This window comes from Balaenoptera musculus, chromosome 14, assembly GCF_009873245.2.
Source record: "Balaenoptera musculus isolate JJ_BM4_2016_0621 chromosome 14, mBalMus1.pri.v3, whole genome shotgun sequence".
Classification (NCBI taxonomy): Eukaryota; Metazoa; Chordata; class Mammalia; order Artiodactyla; family Balaenopteridae; genus Balaenoptera; species Balaenoptera musculus.
The window spans coordinates 4,815,224-4,830,145 of NC_045798.1; positions in this window are offsets into that span (position 1 = coordinate 4,815,224).

The window sequence follows — 14,922 nt, forward strand, 5'->3', positions numbered from 1 at the left end:
GTATAGCTGATTCACTTTGTTATAAAGCAGAAACTAACACAACACTGTAAAGCAATTATACTCCAATCTGTATATATATATTCCCATTAAAATAGATTAAAAAGTATTATCTTGTTCAAAGATAGGGACAATTTCTTAGTCCTGCTTCCAGGAGCATTGCTTTATAATTTGAAAGTTGTTTATCTATTTTCCTCAATAGTTAATTTGGATATATTAAGAATGGAATAAACTCTTACCAAAAGGATCTGTAAAGAACTTAAAAAAAAAAAAAAAGAAAGAAAGCTTTAAAATATTTAGAAGACAGGAAAATATCTTCATGATCTCAGTTTACAGAGGATTTCTTAAACAAGAAATATAAACACATAATTTGTGGAGAAAAATAGTTAATAAATTCAACTACATTAAAATTAAGAACTTTTGTTCGTCAAAAGAAAAACCAACAAGTGAAAAAGAAGCCACAATAAAATTAAATGACGACTGGGATTTGTACCTGGTTCATAAACACAAGGTAATGCCATCAACAGGAGAAAAAAGATCTTCTGGTCTGTCAGTGTCATGAGACTTGGGAAGAGGCTGGTTTGTGGGGCTGCCACCCATGAAAAGCTATTACAAGAGGAAGGCTGAGCTCCTCTGAATAGCTCAGTCATCAGTCACTTGGAGTCGTGGCGCCTACTCCGATGACATCCAGATGCTGGAAGGAACTCTGACTCCTTAACATTCTATTTCTCAGAGATGCCAATGGCCCAGCAGAGGCCACAATAAGCCACTGGAGGCCAGTGCTTGTTTTAGCAGCTAGCCCATCGTAAACAATGGACATCTTGTACCATATTCCTAATCTGGAATCCTTATTTTGCTTAAGACCATTTACGTTATTCTTTCATGAATATTTTCTATTTAAAAATTTTGCATGGACATATATACACTACCAAACGTAAAATAGATAGCTAGTGGGAAGCAGCTGCATAGCACAGGGAGATCAGCTCGGTGCTATGTGACCACCTAGAGGGGTGGGAGGGAGGGAGACGCAAGAGGGAAGAGATATGGGAACATATGTATATGTATAACTGATTCACTTTGTTATAAAGCAGAAGCTAACACACCATTGTAAAGCAATTATACTCCAATAAAGATGTTAAAAAAAAATTTTTGCACAGCTCCTTATATTTCTTTTTCCCTTGCGCTTTGATGTGCTATTCTCTGTGTTTTTCACAACAGCTGCTTCTTAAACTTTGGAAGCCATTTGTGTTTTACAACTTTTGAAAATACCCATTGCTTTTCCCCCTTATTGCACAACCTGTAAAGTTGTCTCTTCTCAGAGGCACAATTGCGATCATTTCACAGATGGGTTTGTAAATGCAGGAAAATAGAACCATCATTCTTTTCTTTCTGGTGTATTGACAGCTTTGATCTGAAGTTATTTCCTAGACAATTTCTCTTTCATGCTCATCAACGGTAACTTTGGTTTGGGTAATACCATATATTAACTATAAAGTGATTTCATAAATTCAGCCAACTTAATTGAAGCTTTATTCTCCTCCTAGAGATGTGCTCCACTATTTCCCCATCATTTTCCAACTGTCAGAGGACAAAAATAAGCCTGCTGGTGGTTCACAAGCGTCTCCTAAACTTCCCAAACTACATGCAAAAAAATAGTTGCTAAAAGGCAATCCTCATTAACAATTAGTGGTTAGGTTAATTAGTGGTTTTAAAAATCCCCATTGAGATGTTAGAACCAGAGCCCCTAGCAAGCAGTCTTCTGTTTATATAGGGGAGTTCAACCAGACGGGCTTATCTCGTGATTACTCTCTGGATGGCATGAGAACCATACCATGATGGTTTGGTTTAATGATAAGTAAAGATAGTAAGAGTTGACAAGCAGTGACTGTTTCCAAGAGTTTGTACGTGTCTCTGAGTTTTCTTAGTAAATCTGTTTTATGTTAATTTTAGAGTTTCTACAAGAAATGTTTAAAATTGCACCCCTCTTGAACTTAAAGTTGCATAAAAGTGTTGAAAAAATTGCATGTGCTTCTGAGTTTGACACAGGGACAGATTTTAGACAGAATCTGCTTGTACATTGTGAAATCTGTGTATCTGGCCATGGGCAACTATGTCCTGCTTTCTCAGAACATTGATTATTACTGCAGTAATTCTGTCCTGATGTGACTGCCAATTGTGTTTATCATACAACATAAGGATGACATAAAAAATCCCATTGTCCAATGATACAGAGGCTTTAAAGAAGAAAAGAAGGCAGGTCAGATTGAAAGCAAGCTTCTTGGATACTGTCTCTAAACACCAACGTATAAAAAAATGGAGCAAACTAAATAAAAATGGACACCTTATATGGTAAGTTCCACCAAACAAACCACTTATGTAAATCAAACAGATCTCTAAGAAAAGCCTGAACATTTCCCCCTATATATTTACAAGAGAGAAAACAGAATAAAAAGTAAATAAATAAATAAAAAGGAATGTCAAAGGCCAGGAGAACCGGATGTTGGTACCTGAACAAACAGCATACGTGCTGACCTGAAGTACCTGGGAAAGATACTTGTGGGAGATTGGTATGTGTGAAAGACACAGTGACCCAAGTATTTTTTTTTTATAACTATTTGCTTAAATCTTAAAGATGGAGGGACATTTGAGTGTTGACAATTATTACAGCAATTCGGAGGCCATTAGTTACGCTTGTTCAAGGAGGTGAAATTGAACTCCCCACTATCAAAGTGGTAGACAATAAAGTAGAAAACTGTAATTCTCCAGCCACACTCTAGCAGCAGACGGGGCCTCGCACAGATAAGCCCACCGGAAAGCACACGGCACATGGGCCTGTGGTTGGCAGATAAAAGCACGTAAGAGTAAAAGTGATCTGTGCCCACTGCGTATGTCTTTCAGAGACAGGACAGACAGGATAAGAGGCAGGCAGAAGCTTCAAGAATCACCAGTCTTAGTTATGAGTGCTCTACTGATCACCTTTGCAGGATGTGATAACCAAGAGAGAGAAGAGGCCTCATCTGACGGGGGACAGAGGACCTCTGGGAATCCCAGCTGTGTGGGGCTTGTGGAACGTCCTGGACAACCCCTGTTGAAATTATGGCTCTTCAGTCCACCCTGTGAGGCTCCAGGGAAAGAGAGAAGTCGGCCACCAGCTGCACGCCCAGGTCCACGACAGTGATACAGTGGTGTCCCTATGAGGTGGATATTCCCATCAACTCCATTCTGCAGATGAGGAAACTGAGGCTCAGAGAGATGCTGCGTCTTAGCCGAAGACGCAGAGTTAGGTTTACACAGAGGCAGTCTGGTCCCTGCACTCATGATCTTAAACTCTATTCTAGACTCTCTTTCTAAAAGATAAGAGAACCTACCAGGCAGAGGGGTGGGAGGATATTCCAGGAAGGGCAACGACACGTGAAAGGACTCTGGAAAAGAGAGAAATCGTGGTCCATCTGGGGACCCAAAGAGAGTCAGTCTGGCTGAAGAGGCAGAGAGGGGGCCACGACGCCAGGTTCTATCAGTTGCCAGCTGAGTGACCTTGGGTAAGCCAATCCCGGCTCAGCTTGTGTCCTCATGTGTAAACGGAGATAATAGATAATCAGGGCATTTACTGCCCAACCTCACTGTGTTTACGCAAAGTGCTTAGCAGACCACTTGGCTTCTGGCCAGCCCAACATCCATGCCAGCTGTCACCATGGTTATTGTTATTTGGGGTGGGGGGTGGGTACTGGAAATGGGGATGGAGAGGTTTGCACAGGCCCGTCTGTTTTGACTCTAGTGTGCTAGAAATGAAAAGCCACTGCAGGATGTTCAGCGAGGGAATGGCATTATCAGGTTTATAACAGGGAGAGTTTACTCTGGAGAAAGTCAGAAAGAGATTCGGGGGCAGGCTGAACCTCAGGAAAGGGGACCAGCTTGGAGAGACATTTAGCGATCCTGCCATGCCTACCACGTGCCAGATCTAAAGGGCTGAACGTCGGCAGTGAATGATAAGACAGGGTCTCCCTTGAGTCTTAGACCAGTGGGCCTGTGAGCGGGTTTGGACCCTGCATCTGAATGACGTGACTCCTGACGAGCAATAGAGGCTCCAGTGCTGAGGTCGGTGGCCACGTGTTTGGAATCATCCAGGCAAACTTTTTCCTGAAGAAGGCCTAAGAGTAAATGCACTAGCCTTTATGAGCTGTGTGGACTCAGACACAACTATTCAACTCTGCTGTGGTAGCACAAAGGAGCAGGTCTGTTCCAGTAGAAGTTTATTTACAAACGCAGGCAGAGGAAGAGAAGACAAGATGGATCCAAGTGATGTTTAGGAGACGGAATAACAGAATTTGCAGACCAACTGCATATGGTGACTTGAGTAAGGTCCTCAACTAGCTAATGTCCACATGAAGAGAAATAAGACATATTCTACATTACCGTCCAATTCAGAGGCCTTCCTAAAGACGAAGCAATGCAGTGTTTCTCAAACTAGCAATCACAAACCATTCGTGGGTCGTGAACTTGATTGAACTATCAAAAAGATAGCATAGAATAGCATGTTATAGTTCAATAGTAATAAAATCATATTTGATATTAAAGTTAAATCATTTTATTTTAGTCTAATTAGTAAGTGGAATTATTTTCTATAAGATTTTTTAAAAATTGTGTCTGTGTGTTTTGTGTGATATACGAAATTTTTTTTAACATCTTTATTGGAGTGTAATTGCTTTACAATGGTGTGTTAGTTTCTGCTGTATAACAAAGTGAATCAGCTATATGTATACATATATCCCCATATCTCTTCCCTCTTGCGTCTCCCTCCCACCCTCCCTATCCCACCCCTCTAGGTGGTCACAAAGCACCGAGCTGATCTCCCTGTGCTATGCAGCTGCTTCCCACTAGCTATCTATTTTCCATTTGGTAGTGTATATATGTCCATGCCACTCTCTCACATCGTCCCAGCTTACCCTTCCCTCTCCCCGAGTCCTTAAGTCCATTCTCTACGTCTGCATCTTTATTCCTGTCCTGCCCCTAGTTTCTTCAGAACCATTTTTTTTAGATTCCACATATATGTGTTAGCATACAGTATTTGTTTTTCTCTTTCTGCTTACCTCACTCTGTATTTCGTTCTAGGCCATGGCCAGAAAAGTTGAAAAAAATACTATATAATGGAAACACTGTAAAGTGAAAAGAGCACAGAGCTATGAAATGGAAAGACTAGGTAGGTTTTTTTTTTTTAAAGGAATTCCTTTATTTATTATTTATTATTTATTTATTTATTTATGGCTGTGTTGGGTCTTCGTTTCTGTGCGAGGGCTTTCTCTAGTTGTGGCATGCGGGGGCCACTCTTCATCGCGGTGCGCGGGCCTCTCACTATCGCGGCCTCTCTTGTTGCGGAGCACAGGCTCCAGACGCGCAGGCTCAGTAGTTGTGGCTCACGGGACCAGTTGCTCCGCGGCATGTGGGATCCTCCCAGACCAGGGCTCGAACCCGTGTCCCCTGCATTGGCAGGCAGATTCTCAACCACTGCGCCACCAGGGAAGCCCGACTAGGTAGGTTTTAATCCAAATTCTGCCATTTTTTAGATTTGCAGAAAGATTTAACATCTCTGGAACTCAAATTTCTTATTGGTAAAATTAAAGCATTCTTTTTTTCTTTTTTTACATCTACTCATTGTTCTAGTCACTGGAAATACAAGGAAGGACAAGCTAGGTCCCACCCTCAGGAAGCTAACATCCTGCTGGGGGAGATACGTACATAAACAAATACATGAAGGAGGATGAGAGTAATGGGCCGAGTGGTTATGGGAGTAACGGGTTATGGGAGTGGGTGCCGCTTCAAAGAGGAAGTTCAAGGAAGGCCTGGCTGGAAAAGGCATGGCGATGTGAGAGTCCGGTGAGGGGAGTCGGGCCGTGAGAACAGCCCGGGGAGAACTGATGGTGAGGCTCAGAGACAGCGAGTCCCTGACCTAAATCAAAATCATCCAATTAACAATGGCTTGGATAAACTCGAACACGGGTTTTTAGTCCAAATCTCAAACTCTGCATCATTACACTGCTTCAACATGGGTGTGTTCCTCAAAATTGCCTTTCCTTATGTAAGCTGCTGGATGGTTTTAAATAAATGACAACAAGCTAACCTTTAACGTGGTCCACGTATTAGAGGTCACATTTTACCAGCCGCCAGACTCAACTGACACCTTTATGTACTGCAACCTCAGTTCTCGGATTCTCCTTCTCAAACGAGTGATTTCCTGATTGGAGAGGCGTAAACACACCCCCGTTCATAGTTGCCATTTCTTCCCTGCTGCAAATAGGACTCTCTACTCAATCTCTGCCTGTACAACAGTCTACAGATAATACCAATATAAAACACGTCTTTTCCTTATGCTGGTTTGGGCTGGATTTCCTTGAGTTGCAATCAGAGTCTTAACTACTTCATATGAGTTTTCCTAAACTCTGTTAGGCTGAATGCGAATGGAGCCTCTTGGGGAAACCAAGTGTTCCCAGGCATAGTTTAAACATGAAATAAGTCTCAAGGTGTGAGGGCATCATCTTCAGAGAGTGGCTGCGTGCCCCGTGACTGCTCCCCTGTGAATATCCTGCGTAAAAGACAACTTCAGAAAAGGCTGAAGGAAACACCAGAGATATCTTCTATAACCAAGGCCAGAGGCAAATCTGCGGGCAGAGAAAATTAGAACAAGAAATAGGAGGGGAGACAAAAACCCACAGAGAATCAGGAGCTCACGAATAAGCCTCTGATCTCCCTGGAAAGGTCTGTTACCAAGAGACAGGACAATTTGATGCCAAACAGCTTGACTTCACACTCCATCTTTACACAGCTCAACTGAGGGTTTGGGGCAGGATATTTCAGCTATCTGCTCCAGACCCCCATCTGTAAAATGGGGCTAATAAAATATGAACTGCCTGAGGTTATCGTGACACATTCAATAAGTTAACACAAACAGAGGATGTAGAAAGACCCACATGGTCAGCTCTTGGGAAAATCTTAGCCTTTATCATAACTGCCCTTACTTCCTCGTCCCTGTCACACAACACCTGGGAGAGGCAGCAGAATCATCTAGTACAGAGGCAGGTAGCCCATCACTCACAGCCTCAGGAATGGCCTGATCAGAAAGCATGACCCTTCTCTCTTTCCTTTTATAACCTGAGCAGTTGCCAAGCTGAGGGACGAGCAGAGAGAACATTAGCAGCAAACCTCGTCTTCTCAGAGACAGCACCATCCAAATAAGGAACTCGAAGACGTTATTCAGCACGAAGCGTTTCTCATTGAATTCACTCTGTTCTTGCCCAATGGGAGAGCAGATTCTGCGTTTCATCCCCGTTTTTCTTCCTGCCTTGAAAATCAGCTATTGTTCCCGAGGTGGGCATCTTCTCTCATTACGCCCCCATGCTGGGGACTCTGCTGCCTCAAAACATTTGATTTCTTGAGCAGATAACGATTTCCAAAACTAAGTAAAAGAAAACACTTACATTGGATGGTGTTTGGGGAATTTTTTTTCTCTTATTCCTAATGTGTTTACAATGCATCTCCCTTTCATAGGCTCTCTGACACATTGGTTGGGGAACTGCTGCTATAAAAGCGAATTGCCGTGGCTTTAAATTGTTTTATGGCAAAATTAGAAATGAAACTTGAAACCACACTACCCCATCTGAGTCACCCCCCCACCCCAGCTTCGAGCTCCAACCCTGAGGTGATGCCCTGCCGTGAAAGGTAGGTTGTAGCCCAGGTGATCAGTCCTCTGGGTGAAGGGGATGCCTGAGTACAATAATCTGAGTGGCACAGCCTGGGAAACTGGCCTGAATCCTGTGTTCTACCCACACCTTATTCCTCCATCGCCCGACTCTGCAGCCTTTCTGGGCTCTGCTGTTCTATGGGACCAGGGCCCCCAGTACGTGGACTCTCCCATTTGTTAACCAGGGACATATATACATATATTGGTATATATAACTGTGCCCCGCCTTCCACTGCCCATGCAACCGGGTCTAAACTGGTCACTTTCCTGCTTTGGGGCACAACATTCACCTTCTGCAAAGTGGGGCTGTGACTCTGGGCTCACATCCATCCCATATGCCCTCCCGATGTGCAGCATTGACTAATCACAGAGGAGAGGAAGGGCACACACCCTGGGTCTTATCCCAAGTGCATCCCCTGCCTCGTCCTAAGAACTCCGCCTGGGTCCTGGGTATGCAAATGCAGCAGAAGTGCAGGGTGGATGAGATGTGGTCACCCAGCAAGAGGCCAAGGTTGGAAGAAGGATTCCTGAGTGCGCCCATCAGGACTCTATCCCTGCTGCTTTAAAAGGCAACACAACAGAAATCGACACCAAAAACGTTCTCTCTTAACATCCATACACATGACAAAAATGAAGTAATTATTTTCCAGGTAAGTCCTGCTCGAGCCACTTCTCCACTCACTGAGAGGTTTGGATCCTAGAGAAGGATGACATTTCAGAGGATGGTGGGCCTGCAGGAAGGCATCTGCATCCTGAGACCCCAATCTCCCACCTCAAGCAGGGTCCATCTTCCCCCCTCCCCCGCACAGAGCCCCATCTGGTCCTCCGGCCAGAAGCTGCAACTCCATGAAGGGGATGCTTGGAGGCTTGTAGCATCCACCACTGGCTGGTAGTCCGGAGGACACTTCTGTGTCTCCCAACAGCGTTCTCTTACCTGCTCCATCCCCTCCCCCAACAAAACCAACACACACTCATATGCATGCGTGTGTATTCCCAGTTGAGGCAATCATCCCTGCATTGGGCACTTTCATTATCACATTTGTTCTTTCAATATTTTTAACCTTAAAAATTTTTTTAAAACTTTCTACAAATTAAAAAAAAAAGATGTTTAGGTTTTCTATATCTCTTTGCTGCATCTTTATTTCCAGCTCATTCTTTTTTTCCCCCAGATAAAACCATCTGTTACTGCTAACCCACTGCAATTGACAGGGAATGTACAGAGAGCTGCAGTGTTTCACTCAGCTTGGGTGTCCTCTCTGTGGCCATGTCTACTTCTCCCTGGTTCCACATCCTTTCCTGACTCACACTCTCCCAGTCTGGTCACCCTAATTCCTTTGGATAAACTCTTCAGACCCTCCTCAAATGCAACGATGGGCAGAGCCCTCAGCAAGTTCACTCCCAGAGTTTAAGGTGTATTGGAAAATAAGTCACTATTTTCTGACACTGGCAAGGACATTATTAATGGTATATTTCTTTTCTACATGATGCATGTAGGCTTTGAGTGAAGGAACCATGATTTATTCATTGGTTTATCCCTATTGTGGCATCCCACAGTGGTTTGCTCTTAGAAACAGCTAAAATATTTATTTCTGAATAAGTCAGTGAATATTATAAAACAAAAAGGAAAATAAAAACAAAGACTGTGCGACTCAGAGCAGAAGAATGACAATCACACGAGAAAGGGCACAGTAGGAAATCACAAAAATATTACTCATTTCTTTTCTAAATGCTGGGAAGGAGAATGTTTGCCGTAAAAGCATCATCCTGGGGTTGAGTAGGGAAACATTTTCTCCACGTGAAGCTCAGCTCTGGGACAAATTGTGGACGATCCAGTGATTTCCAAATCTTATCATTACCAGGGAGAATTTTCTGAAAAATCTCTCATTTCCAGGGCCCCAGCTCATACCAACTAAATTAGACTCTCTAAGGGATGAGGTCATGGAATTTCCATTAAAACAAAAAAGCCTTTTCAGGTGGTTGCAACGCAGAAACCCTGGTCTAGTTGGGGGGACATAAGATTCTAAGACAGAAGACCTGTTTGGATGCTTGCTTCCATCACTAACTAGCTGTGTGACCACGGCAAGATACTGCACCTCTCTGAAACTATTCCATTTCTATACCTTGTAAAGGAAAAGATAATAATGACCATTACATGCCTATCTCGTGCCTGTCCTTAGGATCAAATAAGTCAATGTGTGAAGTCTTTTTATGAACTGCAGAGACGTGCAGAAGAAGGTCACTGCTGTGATTATGACTTGGGGTGGGGAGGTGGGTAATCCTTTATACTCAAAACTAAGAGTTAGCTCAATCCTTCTTTATCTGGGGCCAGGGCCCCATCTTTGTGATCTAGGAAGGAGGGGACCAGAGAAAGTGAAAGGAGAAGAAAACCAATATGCAAGGGGTGACTCCATTTAGGCAAGCATTTGTTTAATTGTTTAATTTCAATCAGCCCCTTTAATTGCATGGCTCTTGCCAATAAACGGTCATTTCCGGTTCAAACACATTCCGTTGGCATTTCTGCATCCTCTCTGCAGCCCCATCTCCATCTGTTCCTTCAACTCTTGTCACTTTCATCGGTCTCCTTGACTTCTAGCTGAAGAGGTTCGACTGGCTCTAGGTTCCTTCTGGAAAGTTCCCCATAATGTACCCTCGCACCCCTAAGGGCAGCGTTTCTGCTGTGCCCACCTGCCCGGGCCCCTCCTTAGGCAGCCGGGAATCACCCGGGGATCACAACGCATGCTCTGGCGGCGGGAAGACGGGCGGCCTGGGGTGTCCGGCGGGGCCCCCCAAGCCCCACCAGGGCGCCCGTCCCCCGACCCGTCACCTGGTCCTCTGGCTTCTAGCTGTTTATTGGCTGACTGCTGTCCCTTGTCCTTGAAGAATACCTGAATGTCAGGGGGCCTCGGGAACCAGGGGGGCTTCAAGCCCACTCCGTTACAATGGACATTTGGGACTCAAAAGACCAAAATTGAGTTCATGAGAGTTGGAGATCTCAAAGGCAAGTAACAAATCAAGGTCCAAGAGCGTGCGGGGAGGGCTAAGATGCGGCCCCCGCAAGAGGGGCGCAGGGCGCAGAGACCGGAGGACAGAGGATGCAGGATGATGGGGCGGGACCCGTGACGATATCACTTAGCAGCTGTGCAGCCTCAGTTACACCTGTGAAAGTGAGTATTGATGCCTAGCTTTACAAGGCTCTTGGAACTCAGGGGAGTTTGGAAATGGTGACTTCCTAAATAAGTATCAGGTCACGCCCTGCTTGGAGCGGTGAAAACAAAACAAGCTTGATTGACACAAGGGGATTAACAAATCGAGAGCCTGGTCTGGGGCATCCCACGCTGCGACACCAGGCCCTGTAACAAGGGAACCAGGTCACTATCTATAGCCGTGGAAAGATCTTCAGGATAGATAGATAGATACTGAATATAGTTCCCTGTGCTATACAGTAGGTGCTTCTTCATCTATTTTATATACAGTAGTGTGTATATGTTAATCCCAAACTCCCAATTTATCCCTCCCCTGTCCCATTTCCTCTTTGCCAGGATATATTATGAAGCGAAACAAAGTACAGAAACGTGTACAGGACGCTACATCTTGTATAAGAACCAGGGGCTGGGGATATAAGGATAAGTACATCCCTATTTGCTTTTATTTGCATAATAAAACAAAGAGACTATATATGAATTAATAGATGTGTTTCCTTTCAGATGGGAGACCATAGGGCGGGGATAAATGGGATAAAAATAATATTTCTCAATGCATATATTCTTATTTTGAGTCAAAAATTTTAAATTGAGTCTCAAAAAAATCAAGAACCATATTTTCTTAAATCCTTCCCCTTTTCAGGCTATAGATCACATTTTTTTCCCCCATAGATCACATTCTTAAACATTGCAGTGTCAGGGCACAGAGAAAATATACCTGCCTAGACTCTTCAGGATCAAACCAAATTAAGATGATTCTCTTCTACTGCAGGTGGATTGTATTCATCTAATACCATTGTGAAAGGTTTCTCTTCAAGGAAAAAAATCTCAATTCAAGGAACAAAAATATTTTCTGAGCTGTGTTAGTAATATGCTTCTGAGGCCAAGTTGCTGAATATCTCCAAGTGCTGTGAAAACTGATCATCCTGTAATTTGTGTTTTATCTTTTTTTCCCCAGACCCTGAAGTGTTTTTTTTTGCCTGAAACACACACTGACACACCTTACCTCAGGGGAAACAGTTATTCTTTCTTTTGGCTGCACAAGTTTGTTTTTGGCTTCCTATCCCTTCAGAAAAAAATTATGGCTTAAAGACACTCCAACGATCTGAGACAGGCAAAAAAATAAGTTAAATAAATGATGCAGTGATAAGGACTAGTGAAAAAATGTCAACCAAGGGTATAAAATCTATTTTGAATAATAGGTCATGCTTTTCATTTTAGGTTCTCACCAAACCTAATTAAACTGCGCAATCAGCATGTACTCTTGAGAACCAAATATGACCCCAATTCTATGTTAAAACAATATATGATCACATGTATTACATATACAAACAAATATTCATGTATATGCCTCTAACATCTACTTGAATATGTAGTCTTTGATATATGACTTCTATATATCAGATAAATACAGATACATTGTAAGCTAACAAAAGTAGCTGGAAATCTGTTCAAAATGAAATTCTGTGCACAGAATTTCCATGAGCACACATGCACAGATATTTAATGATACTAGTTTCAGGCATTTGTCTGCACCAGGAGTTGTCAATGTGTTGGGTTCACGGAGGTATCTTGCCCAACAGTTTGTTTTGTTTATACTGAGCGGTTCAAAGGTATTTGAGAGAATATTTTTAAATTGGCCTCTTTCACTTAAAAATTCAAAATGTTAGACTCTCTTGAAAAAGTAGAATAATTGGAAACGAAATCAGCAACCCCACATGGCACCACTTGGCTGGAACAGATAACTGTCTGTTTTAACATGAGGGCCCTGGGGTCCTGATGGGGCTTCACCACTGAGCTATTGTTTATCATCATGTTAGTTCTGTGTCCACACTTCCCTCAAGTGTGGGGAAATCACAGGTAACCACAGAGGGATGTGTTTTAGAAGAAAAACTGTAGAGTTGACATAGTGCTTTATAAAGCGAATAATAGGTCTCTTTTTTATGCAAAAATAAAGCAAAGCAAATTGATCCTTTTCATCCAATGTGCTATCCCCACCCCAACTCCTATAGGCATCAGGCTTTGTGATCTTTGCGCAATACTTGTTCACCTGGACCTGGGACAGGGGACCAGGCACTGAGGAAGGGTAACATCTAGCCCTTCTCCTACAGGCGTTTATGAAAAAGATGTGAGGAAGAATCGGAGAATAAGATAGACAGTAAATTAGTGGGATTACAGTTCAGGTACTCGAATCTATGGCCATCAAAATTGGCTGGGGTTTCTTGAGATTTTAAAAAGATCCAATTTCTATGACTACTAACCCTTCAACAACTTAGGGGTTAAGGGCACTGACCCTCTGTACAGTCAAAAATCAATGTGTAACTTGTAGTCAGCCCTCGTTATACACAGTCCTCTTCCTCTGTATTCGAGGTTCTGCTTCCAAGGATTCAAATCAACCTCAGGCCGTGTAGCACTGTAATATTTACTATTGAAAAGTTTGAGTATAAATGGACCAGGCAGTTCCAACCTGTGTTGTTCAAGGGTCAATTGTATAAAGATAAACGACAACATTGAAGAAATTTCTCCCAAACAAAATAATTCACATTAAGACAGGAAGAGCCTTCTTAAACTGATTATAGCACAGCTCCTGAGAGTAGCAATTATTAAAGCAGGAGACTCTAGAATTCCTTGAGTGTTTTCATCACAAAAAAAGGAATACAATGATAATAAAGAGGGTGGGAGGAGACTCTTGGAGGCGATGGACATGCTTATGGCATAGATTGTGGTGATGGTTTCAGGGGTGGATACTTAACTGCAAACTCATCTGGGTGTATACATTAAATATGCACAGCGTTTTGTATGTTAATCATACCTGAATAGAGTGGGATTTTTTTTTTAAATCAATTACTTGAAGATTCAGCATCTCCTAAGGCTATTATCAGAGTAAAGAAGATGTGGTACATATATCCAATAGAATACTACTCAGCCATAAAAAAGAATGAGATAATGCCATTTGCAGCAACATGGATGGACCTAGAGGTGATTATACTAAGTGAAATAAGTCAGAAGGAGAAAGACAAATACCATATGATATCAGTTATAAGTGGAATCTAAAACATGACACAAATGAACTTATCTATGATACAGAAACAGACTCACAGACATAGAGAACAGACATGGGATTAGCAGATGCAAACTATTATATGGATAGTATATAATACTATCCATATATCCATCTTGATGGATAAACCACAAGGTCCTACTGTATAGCACAGGGAACTATAATCAATATCCTGTGATAAACCATAATGGAAAATAATATGAAAAACAATGTGTGTATATATCTATATCTATATCTATATATAGATATATAGATATATAGATAAAACTGAATCACTTTGCTGTACAGTAGAAATTAACACAACATTGTAAAACAACTATATTTCAATAAAATAAAAAATTTTAGAAAGAATATTATCAGAGGCTATCTGAGAAAGAATTCAATTCCCTCCTAGAAAAAAAAAAAGAATAAATGGTGTCTGTCAAACACCAAGGCCAATGATGCAGCATAGGAACGTGGATGTCTATGTTTTCCTAGATTTGCAGTTACACAGGTTTCCTAGAAACAACCTACTGTCACATAAAACCTGGTTGGGTCGTTTAAACACCAAAGGCTGTGATTGGGAGTGAGGCATTCATGAACCTTTCCTGTCCCCACTGAACACCCCTCCTGACTCTCCCGTCCCTCCCGTTGATGGCCATTATTTAAAAAGAAAGAAGACAAATGACCAACCATGTAAGTCATGTGGCACTGAAAAGGTCATGCTAACAAAGCCTGTAACTGCCTTTTAGAGTGTGTTTGAAGGATTTAAAACCTCATTACTGTGTCCAGGATTGTAAAGAGGAAATGATAACAGGGGTTTCAATGAGAATTCAAGGCAGAAGAGCTATTTTCTTGTTACATTAAAAGCACGTGTTGCTGACACAACGAGGAGCCCAGGTGCCATTGCTTCAGGTACTGCGTGCATGTAACCAAGCAGGACCCTAGGGGAC